General features: G+C 37.4%; 3 non-coding genes and 1 pseudogene across 3 annotated transcripts; all 4 read left to right on the top strand.

Moving 5' to 3' along the window:
- Nucleotides 1–6,352: 6,352 nt before the first annotated feature.
- Nucleotides 6,353–6,472, top strand: LOC113100622 (uncharacterized; annotated as a pseudogene).
- A 647-nt stretch (nucleotides 6,473–7,119) lies between these two features.
- LOC113100615 (5S ribosomal RNA) lies at nucleotides 7,120–7,238 on the top strand. Its single transcript, XR_003289743.1, has one exon. It is a non-coding gene; the product is annotated as a 5S ribosomal RNA (ribosomal RNA).
- A 370-nt stretch (nucleotides 7,239–7,608) lies between these two features.
- LOC113100600 (5S ribosomal RNA) lies at nucleotides 7,609–7,727 on the top strand. Its single transcript, XR_003289729.1, has one exon. It is a non-coding gene; the product is annotated as a 5S ribosomal RNA (ribosomal RNA).
- Nucleotides 7,728–8,673: 946 nt separating this feature from the next.
- Nucleotides 8,674–8,792, top strand: LOC113100599 (5S ribosomal RNA). The gene has a single exon (XR_003289728.1). It is a non-coding gene; the product is annotated as a 5S ribosomal RNA (ribosomal RNA).
- The last annotated feature ends 507 nt before the right edge of the window (nucleotides 8,793–9,299 follow it).

Below are 9,299 nucleotides of genomic sequence, written 5' to 3'. Positions count from 1 at the left end.
TAGTACTTGGATGAGAGACGCCTAGGAATACCAGGTGCTTTAAGCTTTTGGGTTTTCTTTCCTTTTATATAATGTACTGGGGATTAGATGGGCTGTCTTTAAATAGCCCTCTCTTTTGCAGCAGTCTTCGCTTACGGCCATACCAGCCTGGCTATGCCCGATAGTGGTACAGTCCAGGAAGTGAGTAGCTGAAAGAGCAAACAGAGAATCTTTACATCTAAAACAGTATTTAAATTCGTTTTTATTTTGAAATAACCTTTGTTTTCAAAAGTTAAAGTTTACTTTGTGTCTAAAGTGTTCCCCCAGCAGCCTTTGCTGTTTGGGGGACCATCAAATACAGTTTTATTTTCTGTGATGGAAATAGAAAGCATGGCAGCAAACAAAGAACTCAAAATGAAAGACGGACAAGCAATCAATGGACAAAGCATGGATAATGACAGCGGAAAAGGACATCAATCTTCCATGAATGCAAGCGAGGAAAGGAGGAATATCAGAAAAGAGGTATGTGGAGAACACCATGAGAAATATTCCAAGAGTTGACTGTGGAAGTTGAAGTGGCAGGAACAGAAAAAATCTCTATGATGGACTTATTAAGAGGTGTAAAGAAGGAGTGTGGAGAAGTGGTGGGATGCAGAGTGAGAGGAGAAAGGTCATACGAACTTACAATGAAGGATGATATGGCAAAGAGTAAACTGATGGACGGGTTAGAGTAAAAGGAGCAATGGTGCACGCCAGAGACATTGTGAACAATGAAATGGTAGTGTCATTTATTAACCTGCCAGTTTATTTGGAAGATCAGAAGATTTTTGCAAAGCTGGAAGAATGGGGAGTTAAACCACTGTCCGCCATTAAGCGCCGGGTATGGCCAGAACTGATATTTTAGATGGAACGAGATTTTTAAAAGTCCGGTTCACTGATGAAGTTCGCTCACTCCCATATTCAACCAGGTTTGAAACATTAAGAGGCACAGAGTACTTTCGTGTCATACATGACAGGCAGGTGCGTGTATGCAGGTTGTGCATTAAAACAGGACATTTATTTCGAGAATGCCCAGAGTTTAAATTTTTCATGTGGCAAGGTAGGCCACTATGCAAGGGAGTGTGGAGAGCAAACAGAGAGAGTAATAGAGGAGGAGGGTGAGCAAAGTGAAGACGATGAGAGGAGGGAAGACGATCAAACAGAGAAGCAAAGCACAGTGAGCGAGGATGACATGGAGGTTACAAAATATGGAGGAGAAAGTGGTAATGGACAGGATGGAGCTGTAAGGGACAGAGAGCTGGAACAGCTGGTGAGGAGGCCGATGATGGAGAAAGGAGGAGGAGGAGGAAGAAGAGGAGGAGAAGCAAGATGAACAAGACGAAGAGGAGGAAGAGTATGAAGAGGATGTAAAGCTACTGGGAACTAAACAAGAGAAAAAAGTAGAGCAACAAGCAGTACCTCAAAGGAAAGAAAGTAAATTCCTCAACGAATGCAGACAACACTACAAAAACTGACTGTCAAAGAAAAGGCGGAGAGAGATAAGGACAGAATTGAACTGATAAAAAGAACAACGCTCTGGTACATGAATTCTATAATGGTATTATGTTTTTGGGTTAAAAAGAAAGAAATATATATATATATAATTTTTTCTTTGGTTTGCTGGCATGGTTTCTGTAACTTCAGTAAATGCAAATGGGTTATAGGAATATTAACAAGTTGAAGGAATTCAAATTTACATATATGGAGTGAATATAATTTGTAATTCAAGAAACAAATTGGGATGATGAAAAGTGGAGAAGTAAAGGATTTATGGAAGGGAGATATATACTTTAATAATGGTGCAAAAAAATGCAAGGGGTGTAGCGATAATGATTAAAAAAGATAGGATTGAAAATGTAAGGCAGGTGTACAGAGATCAGATAGGGAGAATTTTTAGTTATAGAATTTAAATTCAGAGGTATTTGAATTCAGATTAATAATATATATGTTCCCAACGTGGGAAAGTGATAAGAAGATGTTGATTGAGGAGCTAAGGATCTAATTGTTGGAAGGTGCATAATAGTAGGCGACTTTAACATTAATATGTAGTAGATTGAATGTTGGAAAGGAGGGAGTTTCAGGTGGGAAAAATCAAGATTAATGTTAATGGAAGTAATGAGGGATAAGGGATTACTTGATGTTAGTGGAAGACATGAGAATCCGGAGAAAGAGAGAGTTCACAAGGAGGCAGATGAGAGAAGGATATTAAAGCAGAGTAGGATTGATTTAGTGATAGTGCAGGGAGAGATACCATAAGTTACATTGATGAAATAAGACATCAGCAGAATAACTTTAGTGATCATGATGGGGTTAGATTAGGATCAAAGTCGGAAGGAGAGAGGTGGGGTGGAGGGATGTGGATACTAAATGCAGAGTATATTTGAAAGAAGAGGATATAGACAACATGATGAAAGTGTTACTACTTCAGGAAAATCAGTGGTTGGAGGAATGCTTGGAGGAAGATGATTTAATAATGACATTGGTAAAAGATGGGAGGAGGTAAAAAATGAAATTAAAGCTTTAAGCATAAGGTATAGTAAGAAAAGAAAAGAGAGGATGATGAAAGAGGAAAGGGAGCTTAGAGAGCAAGTGAGGATAGAACTCAGCAGAGTAGATGATGAAGAAGGATATTGCATGGAAAAGTATATAGAAGCAAATATGAGGTTAGAGAGATATGAGAAAGAAAAATGCAAAGGAGCAATTTTAAGAAGTAAGGCGAAATATGCACTGGAAGGAGAAAAGTGCACAGGGTATTTCCTGGGTTTAGAAAAAAGAAGGCAAGGTAAGACATATATCCATGAAATATATTCAAAAAAGAGAGAGATAATAACAGACTATGTAGATATATTGGAGAGGGTGCAAGAGTTTTATGGTGAGTTGTATATGAGAGGATGTGTGGATGAGGCAAGTATAGAGAAGTATTGAAGTGTGTAGAGAGGGAGCTAGGGGAAGAAGAAAAGGGATGGTGTGATAGAGAGATAGAGGAAGAAGAGGTTATAGCTGCAATAGAAGGTTTAAGAAGTGGGAAAAGCCCAGGAAGTGATGGGATAGGGACAGAATGGTACAAATTATATAAAAATGATGTAGCACCAATTTTAGTGGAAGTATATAAAGGAATGGAGAGAACAGAAATAATACAGAGTAAAATGGTAGAGGGAGTGATAACACTAGTTTTTAAGAAGGGGAATAAATTAGATTTAGAAAATTATAGGCCGATTAGCTTGTTAAACACAGACTACAAAATACTCACCAAAGTTTTGGCAAACAGGATGAAAAGAGTAATCGGAGATATTATTCAGCCAACACAAAGCTACAGCATTCCTGGAAGAGATATAGCAGATACAATTGGAACAATCAGAGATGTGATTGAGTATATGAAGAGGGATGGGAAGGGTGGATAGTGTTGGGGATAGACTGGAACAAGGCCTTTGATAGGGTCGAACACAAGTTTTTATTTAAGGTCTTGGAAAAGTTTGGTTTTGGGGAGAGAATGGTAGGATGGGTGAGGAGATTGTATGGAAGTGCAAGAAGCTGTGTAAAGGTGAACGGAATATTGACAGATACATTTGATGTGGGAAGGTCAGTGCGGCAAGGCTGCCCGCTATCCGCTTTGTTATACGCCCTTTCTGTTGAACCTTTGGCATCATTAATTAAGAGAGACAAGAGAATAAGAGGAATTGAGTTGCCATATGGAGGGAGTGTATAATTAACCAGTATGCCGATGACACAACAGTGACAGTAAGGGAAATAAGCAGTGTGGGAAAGGTTTTAGAGTTGGTGGAAAAATATGGAAAGGCATCAGGGGCGAAAATAAATAGAGAAAAATCTGAAATAATGTATATAGGAGAAGTAGAAAGATCTGATGTAGGTGTGAGGGTTGAGGAAAAGTACATGAAAGTGTTGGGTGTATATTTAGGGGTAGATTCAAAGGAGGCAAGGGATATAACATGGGCTGGAGTGATAAATAAGATAAGAACAGTTTGTATTGCATGGAAAGGAAGAAAATTAAGGATAAAAGGGAAAATAATTGTGGTTAATAATCTTATGCTGTCGGTATGTGTATATGTAATGAGTGTAATTGAAATGCCTGAGTGGGTGATGAATGAGTTAAATAAAATTGTACATGATTTTATATGGGAAGGGAAGGGAGTGAAAATTGCACAAAAAACATTAGTGGCGAGGAAACAGGAAGGTGGACTAAAGCTGATTGATTTAGAAACAAAAAAGTTGGCAATAAGAATAAAAACTGTTAAAAAAATATATGGAAGGAAGATGGGAGTTTGGTTGGAGAGAATTTTTAAAGAAATACATTGATGATGTTGGAAGAATGGGAGAGTATGGGTGGTATATGGGCTTTAAGCAGTCAATGACTGTGGGAATGCCAGACATATACAGGGAGGTGATGGAGGCATGGAGGCAATTCCTGCCAAAAGTAGAATATGATTGCACAGAGGTGCACACATTTATAAATTTGCCATTGTTTTTAAATGATAAATTTAAACACAACAATAAAACATTGTATGAGCCCAAATTCTTAGAAGCCGGAATAAGGCAAGTGAAAGATATTATATATGAAGTTATTCCAGGTTTTCTTAGAAATAACTGTATATATGACTCAGTGTGTGAGTTGGATGGCATGGAGAGCAGAGTAAAGGTGGAAAATATATATGAAAGAATTAAAGCAAGTCTACCATCGAAATGGGTGAATGTTATAGAAAAAAGTTGTGTAAAGAAAAAACAACAGGATTTGCCTGAGATGTACATAATGAAAGACGGGGAAAAATATAATATAAAAAGCATTAGCGTAAAGAAAGTCTATGACCTGTTTATAATGGATCAAATAAAAGTGCCAGCATCTGAAAAAGTATGGAGTAGGGTGTTTGAAGACTTGGATGTAAAGAAAATATGGTCAAATATGGACATAAAATACAATACTATAGAATGTGAAAATAATGACTTCTTAATAAGACACAATAGAATCTATACAAATGTAGTACTAAACAAAATAAATAATGCTAATAATGTGATGTGTGATGTATGTAACAAGGAACATGAGACTTTTTTGCATTATTTTTTGCAATGTGATGAATTAAAAGATTTTTTTGTTTTCTTAAAAAGTCTATTAAAAAATAATTGTTTTGAGGATGTGAATTTGGAGGAGGGATGGGGAAAAATATTTTTATTTGGAGTGTTTCAGAAGACGACAGCAATAGACTTTTGGTTTATCAATTATGTTCTAAGCCACGCCAGATTAGCTGTTGTACTTAGACGGAATTATGCACACTTTGAAGGGAGAAAAGTCAAAATAAAAGACTTGTTCAAAGCAATAATGACAAGAGATATTGAAATGTGCTATAAATATGGGGGAGATGATGTGAAGGAATTCTTTGTAACTGGAAACAAATTCATAAAAGAAGGAGAGAGAAAAGAGGTTTTGTATAACTGGTAAAAATTATGTCCTGAAGGTGAAAAAAAAAAAAAAAAAAAAAAAAAATGAAATGATTATGTTGTTTAATGTGAACAATTGAAATTGAACTGTAAATTTGTGAATTTCAATAAAAAAAAAAAAATAAAAAAAAAAGGCTATGCCCGATCTCGTCTGCTCTCGGAAGCTAAGCAGGTTTGGGCCTGGTTAGTACTTGGATGAGAGACCGCCTGGGAATACCAGGTGCTGTAAGCTTTTTGGAAACTTTTCACTTAGTATATAATAATTTTGCCAAAAAATAGAGTCAATGCCCGATCTCTGAATATTAGCAGGTTTGGGCCTGGTTAGTACATGGATGGGAGACTGCCTGGGAATACCAGGTGCTTTAAACTTTTTGGAAAATTTCACGATTTATATAATAATCTTGCAAAAAAAAAAAAAAAAAAAAAGAGTCAATGCCCGATCTCTGAATCTTACCAGGTTTAAGTCTGGTTAGTACTTGGATGAGAGACTGCCTAGGAATACCAGGTGCTTTAAGATTTTTTGAAACTGTTCACTTTGTATATAATAATTTTGCCAAAAAATAGAGTCAATGCCCGATCTCTTAATATTAGCAGGTTTGGGCCTGGTTAGTACATGGATGGGAGACTGCCTGGGAATACCAGGTGCTTTAAACTTTTTGGAAAATTTCACGATTTATATAATAATCTTGCAAAAAAAAAAAAAAAAAAAAAAAGTCAATGCCCGATATCTGAATCTTAGCAGGTTTAGGTCTGGTTTGTACTTGGATGAGAGACTGCCTAGGAATACCAGGTGCTTTAAGCTTTTGGGTTTTCTTTCCTACTTATATAATATACTGGCGATTAGATGGGCTGGTCTTTAAATAGCCCTCTCTTTGCAGCAGTCTTCGCTTACGGCCATACCAACCTGGCTATGTCCGATCTCGTCTGCTCTCAGAAGCTAAGCAGGTTTGGGCCTGGTTAGTACTTGGATGGGGAGACCGCCTGGGAATACCAGGTGCTGTAAGCTTTTTGGAAACTTTTCACTTAGTATATAATAATTTTGCCAAAAAATAGAGTCAATGCCGATCTCTGAATATTAGCAGGTTTGGGCCTGGTTAGTACATGGATGGGAGACTGCCTGGGAATACCAGGTGCTTTAAACTTTTTGAAAAATTTCACGATTTATATAATAATCTTGCAAAAAAAAAAAAAAAAAGAGTCAATGCCCGATCTCTGAATCTTACCAGGTTTAGGTCTGGTTAGTACTTGGATGAGAGACTGCCTAGGAATACCAGGTGCTTTAAGATTTTTTGAAACTGTTCACTTTGTATATAATAATTTTGCCAAAAAATAGAGTCAATGCCCGATCTCTTAATATTAGCAGGTTTGGGCCTGGTTAGTACATGGATGGGAGACTGCCTGGGAATACCAGGTGCTTTAAACTTTTTGGAAAATTTCACGATTTATATAATAATCTTGCAAAAAAAAAAAAAAAAAATGAGTCAATGCCCGATCTCTGAATCTTACCAGGTTTAGGTCTGGTTAGTACTTGGATGAGAGACTGCCTAGGAATACCAGGTGCTTTAAGCTATTGGGTTTTCTTTCCTACTTATATAATGTACTGGCGATTAGATGGGATGGTCTTTAAATAGCCCTCTCTTTGCAGCAGTCTTCGCTTACGGCCATACCAACCTGGCTATGCCCGATCTCGTCTGCTCTCGGAAGCTAAGCAGGTTTGGGCCTGGTTAGTACTTGGATAGGAGACCGCCTGGGAATACCAGGTGCTGTAAGCTTTTTGGAAACTTTTCACTTAGTATATAATAATTTTGCCAAAAAATAGAGTCAATGCCTGATCTCTGAATATTAGCAGGTTTGGGCCTGCTTAGTACATGGTTTGGAGACTGCCTGGGAATACCAGGTGCTTTAAACTTTTTGGAAAATTTCACGATTTATATAATAATCTTGCAAAAAAAAAAGAAAAGAAAAAAAAGTCAATGCCCGATATCTGAATCTTAGCAGGTTTAGGTCTGGTTAGTACTTGGATGAGAGACTGCCTAGGAATACCAGGTGCTTTAAGCTTTTGGGTTTTCTTTCCTACTTATATAATGTACTGGCGATTAGATGGGCTGGTCTTTAAATAGCCCTCTCTTTGCAGCAGTCTTCGCTTACGGCCATACCAACCTGGCTATGCCCGATCTCGTCTGCTCTCGGAAGCTAAGCAGGTTTGGGCCTGGTTAGTACTTGGATGGGAGACCGCCTGGGAATACCAGGTGCTGTAAGCTTTTTGGAAACTTTTCACTTAGTATATAATAATTTTGCCAAAAAATAGAGTCAATGCCGATCTCTGAATATTAGCAGGTTTGGGCCTGGTTAGTACATGGATGGGAGACTGCCTGGGAATACCAGGTGCTTTAAACTTTTTGGAAAATTTCACGATTTATATAATAATCTTGCAAAAAAAAGAAAAAAAAAAGAGTCAATGCCCGATCTCTGAATCTTACCAGGTTTAGGTCTGGTTAGTACTTGGATGAGAGACTGCCTAGGAATACCAGGTGCTTTAAGATTTTTTGAAACTGTTCACTTTGTATATAATAATTTTGCCAAAAAATAGAGTCAATGCCCGATCTCTTAATATTAGCAGGTTTGGGCCTGGTTAGTACATGGATGGGAGACTGCCTGGGAATACCAGGTGCTTTAAACTTTTTGGAAAATTTCACGATTTATATAATAATCTTGCAAAAAAAAAAAAAAAAAAAAAATGAGTCAATGCCCGATCTCTGAATCTTACCAGGTTTAGGTCTGGTTAGTACTTGGATGAGAGACTGCCTAGGAATACCAGGTGCTTTAAGATTTTTTGAAACTTTTCACTTTGTATATAATAATTTTGCCAAAAAATAGAGTCAATGCCCGATCTCTGAATATTAGCAGGTTTGGGCCTGGTTAGTACATGGTTTGGAGACTGCCTGGGAATACCAGGTGCTTTAAACTTTTTGGAAAATTTCACGATTTATATAATAATCTTGCAAAAAAAAAAAAAAAAAAAAAAAAAAAATGAGTCAATGCCCGATCTCTGAATCTTACCAGGTTTAGGTCTGGTTAGTACTTGGATGAGAGACTGCCTAGGAATACCAGGTGCTTTAAGCTTTTGGGTTTTCTTTCCTACTTATATAATGTACTGGCGATTAGATGGGATGGTCTTTAAATAGCCCTCTCTTTGCAGCAGTCTTCGCTTACGGCCATACCAACCTGGCTATGCCCGATCTCGTCTGCTCTCGGAAGCTAAGCAGGTTTGGGCCTGGTTAGTACTTGGATGGGAGACCGCCTGGGAATACCAGGTGCTGTAAGCTTTTTGGAAACTTTTCACTTAGTATATAATAATTTTGCCAAAAAATAGAGTCAATGCCCGATCTCTGAATATTAGCAGGTTTGGGCCTGGTTAGTACATGGTTTGGAGACTGCCTGGGAATACCAGGTGCTTTAAACTTTTTGGAAAATTTCACGATTTATATAATAATCTTGCAAAAAAAAAAAAAAAAAATGAGTCAATGCCCGATCTCTGAATCTTACCAGGTTTAGGTCTGGTTAGTACTTGGATGAGAGACTGCCTAGGAATACCAGGTGCTTTAAGATTTTTTGAAACTTTTCACTTTGTATATAATAATTTTGCCAAAAAATAGAGTCAATGCCCGATCTCTGAATATTAGCAGGTTTGGGCCTGGTTAGTACATGGTTTGGAGACTGCCTGGGAATACCAGGTGCTTTAAACTTTTTGGAAAATTTCACGATTTATATAATAATCTTGCAAAAAAAAAAAAAAAAAAAAAAAAATGAGTCAATGCCCGATCTCTGAATCT

The sequence above is a fragment of the Carassius auratus genome, unplaced genomic scaffold (assembly GCF_003368295.1).
Source record: "Carassius auratus strain Wakin unplaced genomic scaffold, ASM336829v1 scaf_tig00217310, whole genome shotgun sequence".
Classification (NCBI taxonomy): domain Eukaryota; kingdom Metazoa; phylum Chordata; class Actinopteri; order Cypriniformes; family Cyprinidae; genus Carassius; species Carassius auratus.
Note: the sequence above shows the minus strand (reverse complement) of the source record. Positions and strands in the feature narration are given on the sequence as shown.